At 33.7% G+C, this 23,151-nt stretch overlaps 1 protein-coding gene across 2 annotated transcripts in view; it reads right to left on the reverse strand.

Annotated features, from left to right (window-relative positions):
• Positions 1-23,151, reverse strand: part of LOC128213016 (GTP-binding protein Di-Ras2-like) — a 169,521-nt gene that overhangs the window by 111,043 nt on the left and 35,327 nt on the right. The window contains exon 1 of one of the 2 annotated variants that reach the window (XM_052918476.1): positions 9,524-9,549. The exons of the other annotated variant lie outside the window; for it this stretch is intronic. The gene's annotated coding sequence lies outside the window, so the exon portion shown is untranslated. Of the gene's footprint in view, positions 1-9,523; positions 9,550-23,151 lie in introns of those variants that run through there. 2 annotated transcript variants of the gene reach the window in all.

Genomic DNA, 23,151 nt, shown 5'->3' on the forward strand with positions numbered 1-23,151 from the left:
ATCAAGTTGTTGTGACATTTCACTTCCCCGCTTTGCAATACATCAATGCTTTGTTGCTTTGTATAAATAATGTAAGTAAGTAGACGACATGTGTTCGTCGCTTTGTGTTTTTTGCTTTTATGCAATGTAAAATAATTCTCCATTTAGATTTTATCCAAATATAATCAATTATATTTTACCAAATGTGTTACAAATACAAGATGCAAGAAAAATGCTAATGGTTTCCAAACTGTGTAACAAAAGATTCATAAAAATGTAAGTTGACTCGTGTTAAGCAAAGAAGTTAGTAACTGACCTTTTTCATACTGATGATACGTATATGTAACATAATGTGACTTGGTTAGAATGAACTGAGAATGTTCGGCATGATCTAAATGATGCAGGTCTTCTTGGAGTTAGTCAGCAATCGTAAAGCAAATAATACTCTCTTGATTACATTAGAAACAAGACACTTCTGGAGACTAACTCCACTTAACGGAGATTTCGACAGAGTCGTTGAACGAAACGGAAAAATAATTTGCTGTGGTGTATGTCATATTCCCACAACACTACTTGTCATCTTGTTTACTTTTGACCTCATTACCGTTGCATGTCTTCAGGTGGTTTTGTTTATTTTTACATCATGAATGACAGAAAGCAAATATTTTCTCCTTCTTTATACTTTTGTTTCTTTCTGCACATGACCTGCCTCTAGTGTGTCTCCAAAATAGACGATATTAATGCCATGTCAAATTATCGTATACAGATGTGTGCTGTCTTTTCGCAGCTGTGTGATGTCTTTGTACCAAATATTCCTGTGCAGAGGTATGTGTGATATGACATTGCAAAAATATCGTAAAAAGAAACTATGTAAAATATTTGTCTTGGATAAAAGTGTACAGCTGCACAGCCAGACGAGGAAACAAACCATTTAAATCATCGGAAGAGTATTGCCAGACCCCATGTTATTGAACTCATTCGATGGAATTAACGCTATTTTTTGTTGTAAGGGAGTCTGATAAAATTGATTGATAAAGTTTTAGTGTGGCTTTTTGGTCACAAACAGTGTTTCACTGTGAAATTACTGTATTTTGAATTAATATAAAAAAGACTCTTACAAGAAGCGGCTTCCTAGTTATTCTTTTACATTTGAAGACATTTGTTATCAAATCTTAATTCTTTATATTTCTGTTGGCTGATAAACTGCCAAGCATTTGAAAACCCAAGACCGTCAAGAACTACGGCACATGATTTGGAACAGTCTCAAGTTGCAGTCTAGCTTCAGACTCTGAAAAGTACTTTCTTTTATTACCTACAATCATCTTTATTCCATTCATTTTTACCAAAAATTAAATGTAATTAATTGTACAATTTCAAACAATTTCAAATAGTAGCAAGAAACGCCGCAATGCGACGAAACCAGGTTTTCAATGATTGACAGAAGAACTTCAGCCTGTGTCTGTTTTTCTATTTTCTATTAGTCAAGGTGATCTTGACCATAGGGACCCCAAACGCAATCAAATGAAAGGTATCCATAAACTCTTGCTTTATACCAAGTTGGGTCATGATATGTCAACCCTAACTAAAGTTATTCAGTTTCAACCGTTTTTCTATTTTAGAAAAGTGACCTTGGCCTTGACTCTAGGGACCCCAAACGCAATCCCATGAAAGTTATCCGTAAACTCTTCCTATAGACCAAGTTTGGTCAAGATATGTGGACCCTAACTAAAGAAATTCAGTTTAAACTGTTTTTTCTTTTTTTAGTAACAGTGACCTTGACCTTATTCCTTGGATCCCCAAACACGATCCCATGACAGGTTTCCATAAACTCTTCCTTTATTCCAAGTTTGGTCAAGATATGCAGACCCTGGCTAAAGTTATTCAGTTTCAACTTTTTTTTCTATTTTTAGTAACAGTGACCTTGACCTTGACACTATGGACCTTAAACACAATCCCATGAAAGATCTCCATAACCTCTCCCTTTATACCAAGTTTTGTCAAGATATGTGGACCCTAATAAAAGTTATTCAGTTTCAGCCGTTTTTCTTTTTTTAGTAAACGTGACCTAGACTTTGACCCTATGGACCCTAAACGCAATCCCATGAAAGGTATCCATAAACTCTTCCTATAGAGCAACTTTGGTCAAGATATGTCAATCCTAACTAAAGTTATTCAGTTTCAACCGTTTTTCTATTTTTAGTAACCGTGACCTTGACCTTAATCCTAGGGTCCCCAAACGCAATACCATGAAAGGTATCCATAAAATCTTCCTATAGACCAACTTTGTTCAAGATATGTCAATCCTAACTAAAGTTATTCAGTTTCAACCGTTTTTCTATTTTTAGTAACAGTGACCTTGACCCTAGGGACCCCAAACGCAATCCCATGAAAAGTCTTCATAAACTCTTCCTTTATACTAAGTTGGGTCAAGATATGTCAACTCTAACTACAGTTGTTCAGTTTTAGTGTTTGAAAATCGGACTCCATTTGCTATCGATAATCGAATCGAATCGGACCAAGCATTTCGATTAACTATCGGACAATAATCGAAAGTTCATAATATCAATAAGCAATGCATTCTTTATACATAGTATCATCATGATCATTTAAATGGTTAAACCAGGAATCAGTAAGTGTGATTTGCAACAGTAAGTAAATTTCCATAACCCTTTCTGTCTTTGATAAATTAACGAAAAAACATAACAACACAACACATGCTTAATAATTGCACATTAATTGCAAAATGATGCACACCGCATCAAGTAAGTTATCTTAGCATGTTATCCGTGTAAAAACATATTAAATATTTGTGAACCAGCTTAACATTCAATAAACTGTTATATTGAGCATTTCATTAGAAAATCTTAATTTCATAAAACTTTCACACAAAAAGTAAATTAGTTAATTACAAACGATACCAAAAAAGATTTTATAACCAGAATGCATCGAGCCGGGATCCCCGGTATTTGCAGGTTAAACCGGACCCACTACACCATAGAAACAGGATATTGAAGAAGGTTTTATGAAATATATAAACAAATAAAAAAATATTGTAATTTTTGGAGAGTTTGTATGTTTTTTAAGCAAAAGTGTCTACATTCACCGCATTTGTGTAAGAGAGTGACCTCCCATGTTAAAATAACTTCAACAAAAGTTTACCGGAAACAAAAATTAACAATTACTCGACTTTTACCACAACAAAAAAATACGTAGTTACAGGAAGTAACATTAGCGACATCGATTTTGGACAACCACTATCGTTTGTCGCCGACAAAGCATTGTAAGCGACGATTTATCGATTGTACTCGATTATCGTTTCATCACTATTCAGTTTCATAGGTGAGTTTGACGCCGCCCGGCCGCCCGGCCGCCCAGCCGCCCGGCCTCCCGAACAACGACGTTCGTCATTCTAATAACCAGGTTTCACTATGTGAAAACCTGGTTAATAAAAATCAGCAAGTGCCATCATCAGTACTCGACTAGAAGGACAATATTTTTAAGATTTTCAGTTTTGCCACATGAATCCTTGAACAAATATGAGGACAGGAGTGTGCGGACAAGGAAATGTATAAAGGAAATGGGTGTACAACGTCGTTTCGGATTACTTCTGCACCATAGACAGTTATGGTATGATTCATCCAATACTTTTTTTACATCCATTCAATTATTTAAAGTATATGAAAAATATTGCCATTGTTCTTGCTGTCATCTTTGTAATTACTTTTTGTATATACGATTTGCTTTCCACTTCCATAGGGAATATTTATATTTATAGTTAGTTCAAGTCTGTTGTTGGTGTTGAAGGCATGTTCTTAAGTTATAAGTAGAGAAAAACGTTAACTGCCGTGCAACATTAAATACTACAGCTTGATAATTACAACTAGTGTACTGCGACGGTCATTAACCGCATTGTAAATCAAATCCTGCAACTAAACAACTCAAAGTCCCTTACACCAAGTGTTTTGACTTTCAATACCCTGTCTACTTTTCAGCCATTTAGACTCACTAGCCAAAAAACACATCCTGTTTATGTAACCATGCAGTTGCAAAGGAGTCCGATAAGTCAGGCAAAAAGCAACTCAATGGTGTTGTTTGTCTAACTTCCAATTCTGCGCACTTTTTCCTTCACGATCGTTTCACTTTCGTATCATCTCACATATACATAGCTAGCAACAATTTGCTCCCACGTTCATAATAAAAATAAACAGATGCGGGAGTTTTTAAGGTCGGCATTATTGCATGTCACATTATCGTATACAGCTATTTTAGGTGTTTTAACGACCTCATTAATGCGATTGTGTGCAATCCTTTTGTCAAATGATCGTATTCAGCTGTTTGAAGTGGTTTAGAATCGATCTTATGAAGCTGTGTACAATCTTTGTGTCAAATTGTCCAGATGTGTATAATATGGTTGTCAAAATATACATCTTGTATGTGTCTGCATCCTATATTTGTCTGCAGTTGCGCACCAGACAACCCAATCTAATTAGCAACAATAGTTCCTTGAAAAGTACACATATCAGACTTTAATTTCCAGTAAGTACGTTCTGAGACAAAATTGATGGAATGAGCAAATTTTGTTGTCAATAGTATCTGACATTTGTGTTAAAAATGATTGCGTGATTCAATTTTACCATGACTATGAATATGAGGATAGACCGTAGGGTTCAATGTATTACTTTTATTCATATTTTTGTTTAAAAACAATGATCAGATCAACAATGACACAGTTTGAAATAAAGTCTAACATGTGACTTACTGCCGGCAGTGCTGTAGAATGCCAATGCGGGTGTATTGGCGGTGAAATCCGGAATAAAAAAAAATGAAGGGTGGGGTGAGCGGGGGCGGCAGACCAGGGTGCAATGCGCTGCTCGGTCGAAATGCTGCGCGTAAACTGCTCCGGGCACTATCCCCAGTGCTGTAGAATGCCAATGCGGGTGTATTGGCGGTGAAATCCGGAATAAAAAAAATTGAAGGGTGGGGTGAGCGGGGGCGGCAGACCAGGGGGCAATGCGCTGCTCACTATTGAAGGTGACGTGGTTCACTGACCGTCACTGACCGTTCCAAGACTGTAACCCCATTGATAGTACGTTTTACGTCCCTCATTCCGTGTATATTTGGGCCTTGCGCCTCGAAACTATCAAATAATGTCAAGTGTATATTCATTGTTATTGTGAAAATAAGCACACGTTTTGTATTACATCAGCAATGTATAAACTACAGTATTGTTTTATGAGTTTAAAAAATTATACATGTTTATAATACAATAATGTTGAAAGATGGGAAAAAGAAAGGTAACGAGGTTGAAAACTATTATGTTGAATTGTTAAGAATAGCATTCCAAAACTATCTACACAATATTTGTTTCCTTTTTTGGACATTTATCATAAAAAAGCGTAATTGAATCGAGGCTATCGTCAAAACATAACTACCACTGTTACAAAAGTAGAAACAACATACACTGATGCGATCCACGAGTGGCGCTTATATTGTGAGGACATAAGGCAGGATACAAGAAATCTCCGACCGTTTCTTGACAGAGTTACAGGTCATTCCAAGCAGTTGATGTCTCATCTCCCGTAAGGTCCTTAACAACAATGAGTTAAAAGCATGAAACAGTACACATAAATGATTCATGTATTTGCATAAAGTCGATTTATTTCACTGGTTAAATGTGCTCAACACAGAACATTAATCATAAACAGATTGAATTTAGATAAAAAGTTCCATGTCACCAGAGATACTCGCTAGAACGGATTTAAACTAATCCCTATTTTAATTGTATCAGAATTAACTCAATTAAAATCACAACTCTTGTTTGTGAAACTAAAGAACACAAATCTTAACTACAACGTTGCTCTTATTCATTGCCCCTTGCCGATGTATCTAAATATATGTTATGAACAATTCATTTGTTCAAATATATTTATAATTAGTCTCATTTCTAATTCATAGTGACAATTTAAAACGTTTTTATCGAAAAATATATATCTGCAGCGGCGCTTGCACGCTATTTATAACTTCGGTAGATTATATGGTAAAAATCAATGAGATTCCATTAAAATATAGGATGACAAATCCCACATTGTCCCGGCTTAACGGGACTCGCTCATGTTTTATCATTCTGTTACTCTGTGATATCAAAATTGGAAATAAAATACAATTATAGTATAAAACCAGGACTCATACAAATGTGATTGATATTTTGACCGTTTAAAAGTACCTTGATATCATCACGTGATGTCAATTAACTGTTCTTTTATCTGTTTATGAAACGTATGTTTCTTTTGTTTAGATCATTAAGGTCAAATAAATTCAACATATTAATGCATTAAAAAAGGTTTTGTTTATTTTAATCAATCAAATGTACCCTATTGTGTGCCCCTTTTATATTTGGATAAAAATAAGAGACCAAACTAGGTCTTACAGCCAAATACTGTTTTTTTCAGTTTTTGATATCGATTGAATACTGTTTACCTAATTAAATGAAAATTATCTAAAATAACCCTTGGCCTCATAAGGAAATCAAATCACGGGCTCCACTATTCTATTCTCAATCAGGGAAAACTTTTACGTTATTTTTCTTACTTGCGTCATTTTTAATTCCACACCTCCTGCTTTTGATGGTTCGTTTGCAGCTTGAGTGGAAATATTAGTATGGTAGCCGATGTTTGGTGCATTGTAGTATGTTGTCTTGTGACGGTGTGTTTATCGTTGCGGAATAACGGAATGTACACTACAGGGCAAGACCATAGTCGAAAATTCCAAAGTAAACCCCGTTAAGAAACCAAGGGCAATAGCCAAAATGACAATGAACTAGTCTAAGAGACACAAACGTGTAAACACCATTTACATAGATACAAACACCACCAATAGACCACACACTGATCAAAATATATACTTACCGATAAATTAGGGGATTACCGCATTAGAACAGTCGGTGAAACATGAGTTAACTGGAACACGGGTCTACTAGGAGCTTAAACTAGTTTATATGGCCATTACACGAGTTGACTTATCACTTTTGATCCTTGTGCCTTGAAAGGGACTCGCTAATGTTTTTGCACCATTTTTTCTCTCCCAATTATGTTTCTGAATACACTTATATTGTAAATATTTTACTCTTTGATACCGAATTTGATGACACAATGTCTAGTTGGTTTTGATAATCTTATTTACAGATTAATCGATGTAGTTGTATGACTCATTTATCCGGACAAACCAATTTATATATTTGTTAAGTGATTTTTTGTCTTGTTCTGTTGTAAATTCCCCGTCGATGGCACTTTCGTCCCTCCTATTCCGCGTGTTTTATTAATTACACGTCCGTCCTTACTTCGTCTACGTCCCTCGTTGATAACATATTCGTCCTTGATTCGTGTACGTCTTTCGTTAATTGTATGTTTGTTCTTAATCAAGCGCTAATAAGATTCATTAGTCCAAAATATTAATATTCTTAAGGTATATAGTTGATACCTTTAAAAGCGAAATAATTTTCAACATAGTCACACGTAGGAATCAGCTGAAACGCTGACATTTCTCTTAAAAACTGTTGACCAATCTTTAGTTGGCATGTACGCATCTGAACTTTATACCTTACCTGAACGTCGAAGTTATAAAATCCTTCGTACTTGCATTCATTTTATGATTGCATTTCTCGATATAGAGAGAGACGAAGAATAATCTTGACGAGAAATGATAACTGATTGCACTTTCCCCGATATTTAACAAGTATTTAACCACCGATTATGATTTCATATCTCACGTAGAGAAAATATTGTAACATATTGACTGATCAAGTGATATTGCTTGTAATTCAAAGCGACACTTAGCATCAATTAACTTTTCTTTTGCAGAACATAAGTTATTCTCGTATCTGTTATGTGTGATCATTTCCAGACAGCAAAGCTGACATATTTGTATAGTTTATCGTAGGTATATGAGGTATATATTGACATGTTATAATCATTAGTATGCTTTTATTACACGATGTATTCTATTGTTACCAAAAACCTGTTTTAACTCTTTTGTTACCAACCGAACGGTACATTTTTTTAAAGAATAAATCCAATTCAGTATATAAAACTGAATTCTGTAAAACCAACAAAATCTTTCCCGATGAGCTCACGCCAGTAGATCGTAGTTTATACTATAACTTTTCTTTTCAACGACAGAACACTTAATCAAATTGACTAGGATGACAATGTATTGATTTTTAATCTACAGAAGAGCTTACTTGATCTAATTTAACCACCGCATTCGTTATGAACAAACTCATTCAACCAGTCCAGTTGACAAGGCCACAAGAAATCAAACAATTTGAGACAAACAAAGTCTAGATTTTTTTGATAATATTATTTTCCAGACAAACGGAGGCCGTCGTTTGCATGTCTTGCAATAATACACTGGAGAGTAGCGGAACAGGCCCAGTAATCAACAACGCAAAACCGCATATTTCTAGAACCAAACAGACGCTGAACGAGAGACACAAAACGTAAATAATTATATGGTAATCAACATTGTTCTGTAAAAAACGGAGATATATTTGGACGAGAACACTGCTGGGAAAACCACACTGGACGAGCCGTTAGGCTGTGTACGAGTCCAAATGAATCCCGTATTGTACAAAACAATGTTAAATAACTTATTTTTTACTATACCTGCATTGTTTTAAATAGTGCAATTATAAAGGCGGTATTATCAGCTTTTGACAACACTTTGACGTTTTAATGTAAACAAACGAGAATTGACCATGGTTATAAAGAGCATTTATATCTTTCTACCTATAGAGCGTCTGTAGATCCCGATTTTCATTCTAAACCTTTTTAATCGTTTCGGTCTTTATCGTGGTTTAAGATGGGACATTGGAATCGTAAAACTCGTCAAGAATGTATAGTACGCACGGTCGTCCCGATACGGAAATATATGGTACGGTCACACTCAGCAAGAGACAAAAATCGTTCAATTATTACCAATACTAAGCAACATATTGCTAGTACGTAACACAGATTAAACGTAAACACAACACGTACACACCACACACACAGACATATCCCTCTTCAAATCTGAAAGAACATACGCTTTAACTATAGAGGCTAATCGTTTCCCTCATACTTTATTACTCTCATGTTTTCAACTCACTGAGTCTGATAGTACAAATACTTTTAATCGCAACCTAGTAGCAAAGAAGTTATTTTGATTTGCTTAATGTCTTGAAATTTTGTGGCACGACTTTTTCGATATGTTCTATGAGATCTCAACATGCCAATGGCATATGAATTAGCCTAATTATGTGTTCAAATATTTGCAAGTAATTTTCGATTGGTAAATCTTTGTATAACGCCCTAGTCAAAATTTCAAGATGCAACAAACATCCAACCAATGCTTCTTGCATATCACATTAGAAAAAACTCCTATTTTGGTTTAATATAAACTTGTATACATAAATATAGTGGATGATAACAAATTTGCCTTGCAATGGCCACACAATAAACAACAATACTTTCGAATATTTTGCGTAATGATAAAATACCATCCACCATACCTTGTCTATGGATTGTAAGGACTCTACACCTGCATTAAGGCCTGTCGTTTTAGAGTTTGACCGCATTGCTCGGCCTGACGCCATCTTGTTTTGTTTTTCCAGTATCACGCTTTGTTATATGTTGTAGGGTAGTATGTTCTGGTCGTAATGGTGCGTTACATCTTCATATGTTGGGGGTAAGATAGATCACCTTTTCTCTATTGTTGTTCCATACATATGGAACTTACACACGAAGCGTTTCTTAAATGAGAATTATTTAATTTTCTAGATAATTACTTTCTAGTCGTTTCTAATTGATTGCCAATAATATTCAATGTTAACAGAGACAATCAACAATAGTGTTGTCACATGATAACACCTTGTTATATATAATAATTACAGAATAATGATTAAGACGCACACCAATAAAAATGTCATCATCAGAATCTTGCGTCATGAATTCATTACGACAAATGAACATATCATTTTTAAACATCAAAACTTCAATAACAAGTCTATCAGTAGCACAACGGTGTTCTACAATTGCAATTTTAATTAAGTCAATAATTTAATCATAAATGGTCAGTCATAAAACGATCCTCTACCAAATATTTAGTATACCATATAATGTTTAAAGTTCAAAGGCCAACTTTCTTGGTTAAGCTAAAAAAAACTCTTCGCTTTTATTTTTTCAATATTCGGTTTATCCATATTTAAAACACAATACACACATAACACTCTTATCCATTATTCTGCAGCCTTATTATTAAAATGTCAAAATATATAAGAAATGAAGTAAACATGTCCTCAAAGCGATGCAACTCTGACACACTGTCAATTAGTTTACAATTCCTGCAAATCTGTCTCCACAGTTCGCTGTTGACCGATTGTGGGTTGCGATTGGCTTTAAGCGAAATTATACATCGATCGAGCGCTGATTAAATACATTAATCAAAACAATTCTTAATGAAATGCTCTTGTACAATAATTTGCCATTCGGAGATTATCCATGAGTATATTGGCATCAAATTGACATTCCAAAGGGTCTATATCTGACGTTCTTGAAAGCGGAATAAGTATCAACATAGTCATAGGCAAGAATTAATTTAAAAATGGGGAGATATTTAGATACAGAACATGTTTCTCTAAACATAATAGCTTATGTATAAAGTGTATGTATACTTAATTTATGACTTCAGCCCTAAGTAAAAAGAAATAGTTAACTACTCCATAGTAGTTTGTGTGCAAAGTAAAACAAAAATGCTAACAATGTATACAGGGTTCAAACAACCCTCATATTAAAATTTGCAAGTTGCAGAGACATCATTTATAACCTTCTGGTAGTTAAAGTGTTTATAACTTCTTTCAATCATTACATCTTCATCATGATAAAACTTCAATATTTCGTATAAACTTGCAGTCATCGTCAAGATATGTTTTGTCGTCGGTATTTACGTCTGGTTACATTTATCACAAGCTTAACGAAAAACAATACCTTATTGCATTTCTCCCGTATTTAACAAAGCATCCGTCCACTGATACCATTTTTAAGATTTCGCTCAGAGAAGTTGATGTAATATACTGACTGCACAAGTCATATTGCATGTAACTCAAAACGTCAATGATGTATCCTTAAACTATTTTTGTGGAGCTCAAGTTCTTCCCTTATCTGCAATGTCACATTTCTAGTAATTTGAAGAATTGAAAACCAAACATTAACCGTCTGACAGCGGACACATTCTAATGAATATGTAATGTCTATAGGGGGAAATAACCTCTGATGTAATACTTAGAATTTTGTATAAATTTTATATAAGTTCAATAAGGCACATGTTTCGAATATCTCTGAATTTGTGAGGCATAAGAACTCAGGGAGATCCCATTACGTTGTGACAAATCTACAAATGTCCAAGAATTAAGAATTTACAGTGATTAAAGGATGCCAACTCTACACTCATCCATGTATAAAAAGGCAAACAATACATTCAAAAATGTAAAAACTTACCGTTTCGACATGTTGCCATCGCCAGGTAAGTAACAGATTATTTGAAGGCGATGAGTTTTACTTCTAATATGAAATTGTTTTATTTTATTTTCAATACCATAAATAATTGTTTAAGGGTTGTTGTTTGTAAGAAATAGTACAGACCACAAAGGGCATCCTTGGCTGACGAGAAGCTCACTATTATGTCAGGCTATACGAGGTAGTATGTACGCCTTAATGCATCAAGTTCTTATGATATATAATTTCTTAGCTTTGTAATCCTTTGTTGCTTTATATAAATAATGTAGATATGTAGACAACATAATTGGTGTTTTGGCTTTTATGCAATGTTATATTTTTTCCATCTAGTTTTTCTATCCAAACATAATCAATTATATTTTACTTCCTATGTTACAAATACAAGATACAAGAAATATGTTAATAATTTCCAAGCATACGATTCATAATAATGTAAGTTGACTTGAGTTAAGCAAAGAAGTTAGTCAGTGGCCTTGTCATAATGATGATAAGACTAAGCATTATTAATTTGTAAGTTGCATTAGCTGAGGCAAGGAAATAGTTGGAATGACGTTTGTTTATGCAACATTATAATTAAAATGTAAGTTGCATTAGCAGAGGCTAGGAAGTTAGTCAACGACCTTGCTGGAATGATAATAAGTATGTGCAACATGATCATAATGATGGTAGTCCGTGATCAACAAAGCAGTTAGTCAGTGACCTTGTTGAAATGATGTTTGTTTATGCAACATAATAGTTATCATGTAAATTGAATTGATTGAGGCAAAGGAATTTGTCAGTAGCATTGTTGGAATGATGATTAGTATGCAAAACATAAAAAATGATCCAATTTGTCAATGACTTTGTTGGAATGGACTGAGTATATTCAGCAACGTTTAAGTCTTCTTGCAGTTAGCAGGAGTGCAATCGCATAGCAAATACTATCCTCTTGATTAATTTTGAAACAAGATACTTCTGAAGACTAACTCTACTTAACGGAGATTTGGACGGAGTCGTTGAACGAAACGGAAAACTTATTTGCTGTGGTGTATGTCATATTGCCACAACACAACTTGTCATTTTGTTTACTTGCGACCTCCTTACCGTTGCATGTCATCAGGTGGTTTTGTTTAATTTTACATCATGAATGACAGAAAGTACATATTTGCTCCTTCTTCATACATACTTTGTTTCTTTCTGCACATGACCTGCCTCGACTGTGCCTCCAAATAGGCGATATAGAAAACATGTCAAATTATCGTATTATGTGTGCTGTCTGTTCGCAGCTGTGTGATACCTTTGTACTGCAAGGCACCACGTCATTGAACTCTTCTGATGGCATAAGCCCTATTTTTGTTATAAGGTAGTCTGATAAAATTGAATGATAATGTTTGCGTGTGGCTGGTTTGCCGTAGACATTGTTTCTATGCGAAATCACTGTACAAGCAACAGCTTCCTTGTTATCGTTTACCTTTTAAGATATGTTTTGTTCTCAAAATATAATTATTCATATTTCTGTGGGCTGATAAACTGCCAACCATTTGACAACCTAAGACCACCAAGCATCACGGCCATGTCTCAAGTTGAAGTAAAGCCTCAAACTCAGAAAAGTACTTTCTTTAATTACCTAGAATCATCTTTATTCCGTTCATTTTTACCAAACAATAAATGTGAATAATTGTACAGTTTCAATAATTACAAATAGTCTACAATTCAGCAAATACAATCAGCAGTACTCAACTAGAAGGACAGTTACAATGAAATGAAGATCCGCAGTTCTGCCACAAGCGCCTAAAAACAAAATATGAGGGCATGAGTATACGAAAAAGCAAGGAAAATTGGTGTAAAATGTCGTTTTGGACTACTTTTGCGCCATAGACAGTAATGTTATGATTCATCCGATATGTATCAATTATTTAAAGCATATGGAAGTATTGCCATAATTCTTGGTGTCATCTTTGTAATTACATTTTGTGTATACGTTTTGCTTTCCAATTTTGGGGAAAATTTATCTTTATGGTTAGGCAATATGTTCAAGTCTGATGTAAGTGTTGAAGACATGCTGTTTTTAAGTTATTAGTAGCGTATAAAGTAAAATATCGCGCAACATATATTACTGCAGGTTGATAACTACAACTTCTGGTAGGTGACGGTCATTACCCGAAGTGCAAATGAAATCCAGTAACTAAACGAGAAAAAATCATTTTCACCGAGTCTTTGACTGTCATTATCCTTACCTCTTTCCAACCATTTTGACTCCTTCGCCCAAAACGTACTGTTTATGTAATCATGCTGCTGCAAAGGAGTCCGATAAGTCAAACAAAAAATATCTCAATGGTGTTGGCGTCTGTCTAACTTCCATTTGTGCGCATTGCCCATAAGCGCTCGTTTCACGTTCGTAGCATCTAACTATTGTACATTTACATAGCTAGCACCTATTTGCTTCTGCTTTCAAAATTCAAGTGGACTGCTACGGTGTGATTTCATCCTGGTCGGTATTATTTTATGTGACATTATCGTATGCAGCTATGTTAAGTGCTTTAACAAACTATATAATGTAATTTTGTGCTGTCTTTTTGTCAAATCGTCATATGCAGCTGTTTAAATGATGTGTCAAAATATCGAACTCAGTGGTTTATACATCTGTAGCTGTAAAATTTGTTTGCAGCCTATAATCGTCTACAGCTTGCTCCACACGACGCAAGAATCCAATCTTATTAGCAACAATATTTCCTGAAAAAGTACTCACATCAGACTTTAAGTTCCAGTAACAACGTTCTGGGACGAAATGGATGGAATTAGCAAATTTTGTTGTCAACAGTGTCTGACATTTGTCTTGAAAATAAGTGCGTGATTCAATTACATCATGACTAGGAACATGAGAATAAACCGTAGTGTTCAATGTATTACTTGTAATCATATTATGTTTCAAAAGACAATGAACTGGGATAGTATTTGATATAAAACTTAAGTTAATCTTATGAGCGTACATTGACTTAATTGACGTATATTGATTTTATTCACTCTATTGGTACTTATTAATAACAAGTAGTCCGATTAGCTACATCGTTATTAGACCCAATTTAGACTAATATTGAATGACAGCCCAGACCAAGAGTGACTTTTAAGAGTTATTAAATTCAATAACACACAGTTAGACAATAAGTCTAACGTGTGACTCGTGTTTCACTGACCTCCCAAGCCCGTAATGACATTGTTTATTTCGAATCATGTATGGTCTGTTTGTGTTGCTTTTGTGTTTTGTGTCCCTAGTTCAGTTTATATTGTATATTGATAATCAGCAAAAGAAAGAAATATAAAGTGAATTCAAATGTAATAAAGAGAAATGCTAACAAAAGTATATATTCGACATAAATGCAAATAACATTGGGCCATATTTTATAACCATCTTACATCAATCTTGAATATTTTAGAAGAATTTGAGTATTTGATAGGACTAAGGATAAAGACAAGTACTTTATTTAGTACTGCCCCTGTGGTGGTATTCAATACGCAACTTAAGTCAATCGTATGGTCATACATCACAGCCTTCATTCACCGTATAGTTCCGTTATCTATATCGGGTAATCCGATTAGCTAGATCGTTCTTAAATCAAATTAAAACCAATATTGACCCCAGAACAGTTGTTTTTCCTGAATCTCCCTTCTGAATAGACGTGATTTTACAAGCACCTTTCTGTTGTCACAAAATGATAATGCATTAGCTGTGTTAAACAGCGTTTTTGATTACTTCTGCATTAGAGATAGCAATATTCTAAGGTGTATATTTTATCGGAACTAAGTTGAAACTATCGAGCTGGTTTTAGAAATGCAAAGGCATTGTGTAGGAGTTGGCGGTATGTTTTTATTAATAAAGTCTTATACTAATACTTTTTATATAAAACAGTACAGAACATACGTTTTATTACATACGTACATCTACTAACCACATGAAAATATTTCATATATGTCAAGTGTCTGTACATTGTAAGAGCGAAAAATAAGCATACATTTTGTATGACATCAATAATGTATACACTATAGTATTGTTGTATGAGATATAGATATACGTATGTTTATAAAACAATAATGTTGCAATATGGGAAACAGTAAGGTAACGGGGATGAACATTATTAAGATGAATTAGCATTACGAATGCCCATTGATTTTTAACATAATCGCAGTTCTCCAATTTATTAACAATGTTTAATAGTTGTATATTGATATATATATATATAATATGTTTTTGTATTTAGGACGAGGTAACAATTTGCTACAAAACATATGCAAAAAGCTACAGAAACATGCTCAGTAGCAAAAAGTTTAAACATAAACCCGGTTTAGTGGAAATGGGCAAACGCAAAAGACATAGAACACAAATTCACAAACAAGAAACATAGAACAGCACAAAACTCTACAAACAGCACAGTGCATAAATATATATATATATATATATATATATATATATAATTGGTATGTTTATCAAGAATTGTGAGGTACCGCCTTGGAACGGTCAGTAAAATGTAAATTTACTGGGGGTTTAAACCAGTTTATGTGCACAAACCTCACTCTTATCCCAACAATTCTTAATAAAGATAAAACGCATAAGGTAAATCTTATCAAAGTATGCAATAACTTGAGGACACTTATCAATAAAACATATAATAATAAAAAACGAAAAGGTAAACCCCAAGTTCTTCAATGATTAGAGATCCCAACTCTATCTGCAGACGGAGGGAAACAATTCAGAGCACCTAATGCAAATACTTTTCAAAGATACGATGCAGTCATCGTTAGAAACCAAAAACATCACACACAGTCTGCCTTATTAAATAAAAGGGTTAAAACTGTGTGATCATAGAGTTTCATAATAAAAAGCATCATTGTACTAAAACTGGGAACAAATAAAGAAAAACATTATTAAAAATAAAAGCGACTTGTATATGCCGCTCTCTCCTTCCAAATGATTTAAAAACGTAAAATATTTGAAGAATATTAAGTCACAGCCAAAACAATCGGAGTCAGTCAACACTTGTCCGCCAAAATAGGTTTTAAAGATAACATGAATTAGCAAATTCTTCATAAAAATCAAAGCACTGAAAGTTTAGTTATGAAAGGATGCTATATTCAACCCCATATTTTGTTTCAGGTAATCATCTTCAAAAACAAGAAGGCAAGTGCTCTTCAAAATATTGCCTTTATATCCAAGGTTTAAATAAAATCCAAGTAATTCATTAAGTCTATCTGCCCAACTACCTACTGGAAACATTTCAATTTTACGAATTTTCTTTAAAACAACACCATAAAAATCGGGATGAGCAATACTATCAGCAATGAGCGATTTAAGACTACTATTGTACTTTAAGATGAGATTATAATGACCATTAACAAATTATGAGAAAGTTTTCCTTAATTTAAAACATCGGAATATATTTAAATAAGTTTACTGCGAGAGCTGAATTTTTTTACATCTGTACATATTCTAGCAAATCGTATTAACTGTGCAATAAAAACACCATATGATGGTGATTTAGGAACATCACCACCTAAAGAAGGGTAATTAATTATTTTAGAATTAAAATCATCACGTTTATCATAAAGATTGATGCTCAATATATCTTCCTTTACTTCTAGTTGCAAATCTAAATAGGATGCTTTTAAAACGGATAATTAGATTTATTAAGTTGCAATTGCGAAGGGTATATCAAATGAATGTTATCTGTAAACACAGGATCATCTAAACTTAGAATATCATCAATATATCTAAACGTGCTATTGGATTTATCAACAAGAGCTAAATCTCCAGACTTTAATAATTTTAACATATATTCACTTTCATAGCAGTATAAAAAGAGGTCTGCAAGTAAAGGTGCATAGTTGGCACCCATTGGATTTCCAATAGTTTGCTTATATAAACATTTACCAAATTTAAGAAAAGAATTATTGAGTACAAAATTTAAAACTTCAATGACATCTGTGCATGTCCAATAGATATATTTATCTGAGCGATCATTAGTAAAAAAAGCCTTTTTAACATTAACTGCCATGTAAGTAGTTTTCTCCCTCGCAAAAGTTTTTTCGATAAGAGTAGTCAATTTGTTTGTAACTAAAGATTGTGGAATAGATGTATAGAGCGTTGAAAAGTCATAAATATTAAGTACTGAGACTTTAACCGTCTATTTTCAAAATCATTAACTAAATCTAAAGAATTATTGATAGACCAAAAGAGATTAATTCCAGAATTCTCATAAACTTTACTACAGTATTTTTTCACATGAAACTTTATAGCAGTTAAGCAGGATGTAAGTAAAATTGAAACTTGTTTAGTAGAGCAAGAAATAGAATTAACAATAAATCGTGATTTATACGGATTTTTATGCATCTTAGGCAACCAGTGTATTGTAGGAATGTTTTTATGATCATCATTCAAAAGAACTTGAAATATAGCATTATAATCAATATGATTTTTAATAACACTTTCTTCATCGAGTTGGCTAGAATTGTAAGTTCTGGAAGATTGTAACTCTCCAACAATAGTATTTACATAATATAAACGTCAAACTATGATTACATTATTAGCTGCTTTATCAGCTGGTACAAATACAAGTTTTTTATGTAGGGATTTGAAATCCATTATCAATTTTGGAGTTATCGAAATAGACTTTGGGGGAAGTGCCAACGGATTATTGTTGAAAAACTCTATTTTCTTATCTATTAGGTACAATATTTTATTCATTCACGGTAATAAGGCATTTGGTTCAACCCCTTCTCTTTTGCAGCAGCTTTTACTATATTTGGATAAAGTGTCTGTTAATTCTAATTTACATGTATGGAAATTAATTTCAGATGCAATCCGGTATTTAGGACCTTTATGAAGCAGTTTTCTAAGAAGATTATTTTTAATAAGAGAAAAATATCCTGTAACAATATGCCCAACAGGGTCGTAGCGGTACATGGAGTCAAAACAATCTCATGAAGAAGGTGTATTTGAGGAAATATCATCTCTGATACTACTTTATTATAATTAGATATAAAATTTCTAATAGGCTTTTTATATGTGTAACATATCATTGGCATTTCTTTATTCTTAAAGTATTGTGAAATACATTTTTCTACATTTTTATTCTTAAATAAATTATTTAGATTAAGAAGATCTATACCCTTGCTGCTAAAAGAAAGTTTAATGCGATATCTTTTGCTAGTATCAACATTTTCAATAGTGGGATGAAGGTAATGTTAAGTATATCCATTAACGATACAAGCGCATTCATACTTCGGATCAGTTCTTAAAATAATATTTTCAGCTTCCCTATCAAGTGACTGTAAAGAAGTTAATGAAAGGGAACATAAAGTAGAAAGAAGCCGAAGTTTGCCATTTTGTAACAAGATACTATTACATTGCTCCATATCAATTGTTCTACGTTGTTTTCTTTTAATGTTTCCATTAATTCGCTTGCCATGTGATCTTGTCTTACGCTTTCTTTCTTTAAATAATGAAAAAATATCAATATTATTACATCTCGAAATATTACCTACATTAAATATATTATCATTAAGTCCAAGCGGATATGGAGTTTGCAAGCGTTTTATCCAGTTAAGTTCTGCAATGCATCTTGCTTTATATTTATAAGAATTAGTTTCTTTATCTGTAAATATAAGGTGTTCAACTGGATGAATGGTTAATTTATCTAAGCTATGTCCCGCCTTGTAAAAATGTGGATATAGAAAATTGAGAGGGTTATTATTCTTTTTGATTTTATAAACATGTTCCCGAAATCGGGATTTCAATGGTCTCCCTGTCTGTCCTACATACTGTATTCCACAAGTATCTACATTTCAAGTTAGAGCATAAATAATATTAGATGATTTTCAAGAGTAGCCATCAACACTTTTACTTTTTAGTCCTTGGACATTTATCATAAATTTCGTATCTGAATCGAGGCTATCGTTATATTTAAACTTCCTCTGTTACAAATTAGAAACAACAGAAAATGATGCAATCCAAGACGCTCAATTGTGGCGACATGAAATAGGATACACATATGACAAAAACAGCATGAACAAGCAAAATTGGCAATGTATTACTCGATAACAAGACAAGATGGAGCTTCACAGACATAATTGCCACACCGATTTTACCAGAGACACTCACTAGAACTGATCTTAAACTAATTCCTATTCCAATCGTATCGGATTTTACTCAATTATGACAGAAAAAACTGTTTGTGAAACTGAAAGCGCAAAATTCCCAACGATAGCGATGCAGTTATCCATTATCCATTAGCATAACATAACATAACATAGTGTTTATTCTGATGTAAGCATGTACAGCTTATTATCAATCACACAATTTTTCAAATATACATGTATGTAAATGGTATGCAGTCAAACAATAACATAGATAATGATAGAAACACAGAAAACAAAATAATAAGTTACTTGGCATGAGAGTGTATAATGCAAAATATAATGCGATGTAACTACATATAGGATAAGAGCAATAAGTTTTTCCCAATGTATTTATAATTAGTCTCACTTCTAAATGATAGTGACAATATAAAAAAAAAATACGGGCAGCGGCGCCTGCACGCTATTTATAACTGCGGTTGATTTTATAGTAGAAATCAATGAGATTCCATTAAAATAAGAGGATGACAAATCCCACTGGTCCCGGATGAAGGAACTCGCTCATGTTTTGACACAAAAATTAGTCTTCCCGGGAATGTATCTGAAACTATCTGATTTATCATTATTTTAGTCTATGATATCGAAATTGCAAACAAAAATACAATAACAGTATAAAGGTGTTTTAGTTTTATCGTGGTGCGAACCCACGCCGGTAAAGTCAAGCAACAATCGAAAATTGCACCTTTATCACTAAGCTACCAGGACGTAAAATAATGGATGTTTTGACCTTTTAAAAGTACATTGATATTATCACGTGATACTGTCAATATTAACCAGTCACGACACAACGAATTCGTTATTAAGTGACCATTATCGTTATCAAAACTAATGCAAAATGTGGTCTTCAAAGACGATATTTGAGCTAATATCAACATTTGCTGAAGGGTTTCAGCTTTCGTTATCTTAGTTTTAACACTCCTTATAATTTGCCACACTGTATTTTGTTATACATTAAAAAAACGCATTTTACAAAAACATTAGCAAGCCCCCTTAAATTTTGAAGTTAAAAAAGTGACTGCTGGAAAATGTTTCTGTAGTCTCTAGTGTATTAGTGACTGCTTGACATATTCGTGCAGTTTCCAGTGTATTAGTGACTGTTGGACGTAATCATGAACGTTCAAGTGTATTAGTTACTGTTTGATATATTCCTGCAGTTTCCAGTGTATTAGTGACTGCTGGACATATTCCTGAAGTTTCCAGTGTATTGGTGACTTTTGGGTATATTACTGAAGTTCCCAGTGCATAAGTGACTGCTTGACATATTCCTGCAGTTTCCAGTGTATTAGTGACTGTTGGGCCTAATCCTGAATTTTCAAGTGCATTATAGCAACTGATATAGGAGTTCAAAACGGTTTAGTATATATTCATTTCTTTCAGATTGATATAAGATGGCATGAATCACACTAGAGTCTGTTGCTTCATAATAAACCAATTCATATGAATGAATTCAAATGTCAACTGAGGCCGTCAGATAATTTGTATTCGATTTATGTGACAGAATCTGTCTGTGACATCTTAAATTGAGCAACAAGTTATCATTCTCTAACAATCCATAAAATAACTATATTTTGTCAAACAAATCACATAATTGGTCTGTTCCTATAACTATGAAAGAGTACATCAACAATGTGTAATTTTTCGGCTTGTGACTCTTAAAATCCGAATCTGCAAAATTCCACTCGATTCGAACACAACCTCCTGGATCAAAACGCGGTACTTATAGCCCTATCATATTGCAACAACTCATTTTGATGGGACGAGGTGAGGTACTGATTTTGCTCATTTCAGAAGAACAAGGCCCTTACATGTCTGCTGGAAATAGCACCAGTAAATATATTTTTTAAATGTCATTGTAATAAGAAGGTCCAGTTTTTCGATTTATATTCACATTGTTTTCCTATATTGATACAAATAGCTAAGCATTTGTATCATTCTGTTTAAGAATCAAGCATCACACTCAACGAATTCTTCCAGTAAGAAATAAATGCTATAATAATATACAATAAGTATGCCTTTAATTTGGTCAGAAAAGAGATGTTTCATTTTGTCCAGCTTTTGTCAATAACGTGGTCTGAAAATATAATAGTATAATATGAAGTCTAATCATCGTTTTTGGCTATGTTGCAATAACATTTGTCACGTGTCTTACTGGAAAAAACTCATACCAGACAATACAAATTATTACGCATGATCTCTGCATATGGTAGCGTATTTGTGTTTCAAAACAAAATGATAGCTCAAAGTGGTGTCGGCAGTACTAACGAGTTCGAATCAATGAGTTTCGACTTTACCCAAAGTGTTTGTCTTTTCCTGATCATTCCCGATGAGTTAAGATGCAGGCATAATATGATTTATACTAGTACCAAGCCTTGCAATTTCGCCGGATTTATTTCAAGGTAAAATTGACTTTAAGAACGATTGTTTATTCAAGTTTTTCAAGGTCTGTCCCCGCATATTTGCAACATTCTGGCTTGACCCCGCTGTGACGCCATCATGACTTAAATTATGTTGACATGAGCTAAAAGTGACTGTAATACCTAGTTAAATCCAGATATTTTAAGACTTGGAGAAACAGAGCGAGATGCCGAATATCCGGCTGCGATACACTAGCTCTTTGCAAAGAGACCGCTTGGTTCTTTTACGCGCTCAGTGTCAAGCATTTATAAACGGCGTACAACTTACAGCCCTCCCAGATAAGTAGATCCAAACATTTGGCCAATATGGAAATCCCACGGACAAAGATAAAATAGGAATCGTACGGAACTACTTTTTTCACTACGCGCATAAGAGTTCTAGCGAAAAATACACTTTTACTATACATGTTTTTTGTTTAACTGAGGAACATCTGCAAAATCTGCAGAAAATCGGAAAATCTTGTTTACTAAAAAAAACCTACGCTCGGGTGTGAATAAACCTATCTTAAACTCTCGGTCATGGAAGATATTTATATTCCTGTCTTCCAAAAACGGTTTAACTACTTCCTACTTGAATATCACGTGACTACAAATGGAAGAAAGACAGATCGACAACAATAGTTGTCATATAAATGCATTTAAGTCGGTCGTTTATGACTTGCATACTTTATCTAATGTCTTTTGAAGACAATATTTCATACCAGTATCAAGTAACATTCCCTTACCAGTGTAAAGAGGTAAATGTAATGCTACGAATAAAATATTATTCTATATTGTTGAGGCAACTCCATTATGCATAAAAAAGCTCATCGCCTGAGTGACTTTATAGGTCATATAATAACACAAAATGTGAACTTCAAGGTCAAACCTATAAGTCGAACATTTAAGCAAAGGCATAAAACGAGGGCCCAAATGACAATACACGAGAGAGACAGTACGTGCAAACAACAATGAGAGACTACATACACAGCTTATATTTTAATAGCAGGGATTTTGCCTTGGAACAGTCAGTAAAATAAGAGTTTAATGGGAGAATAAAGTAGTTA

Source organism: Mya arenaria, chromosome 13 (genome assembly GCF_026914265.1).
Source record: "Mya arenaria isolate MELC-2E11 chromosome 13, ASM2691426v1".
Taxonomy (NCBI): domain Eukaryota; kingdom Metazoa; phylum Mollusca; class Bivalvia; order Myida; family Myidae; genus Mya; species Mya arenaria.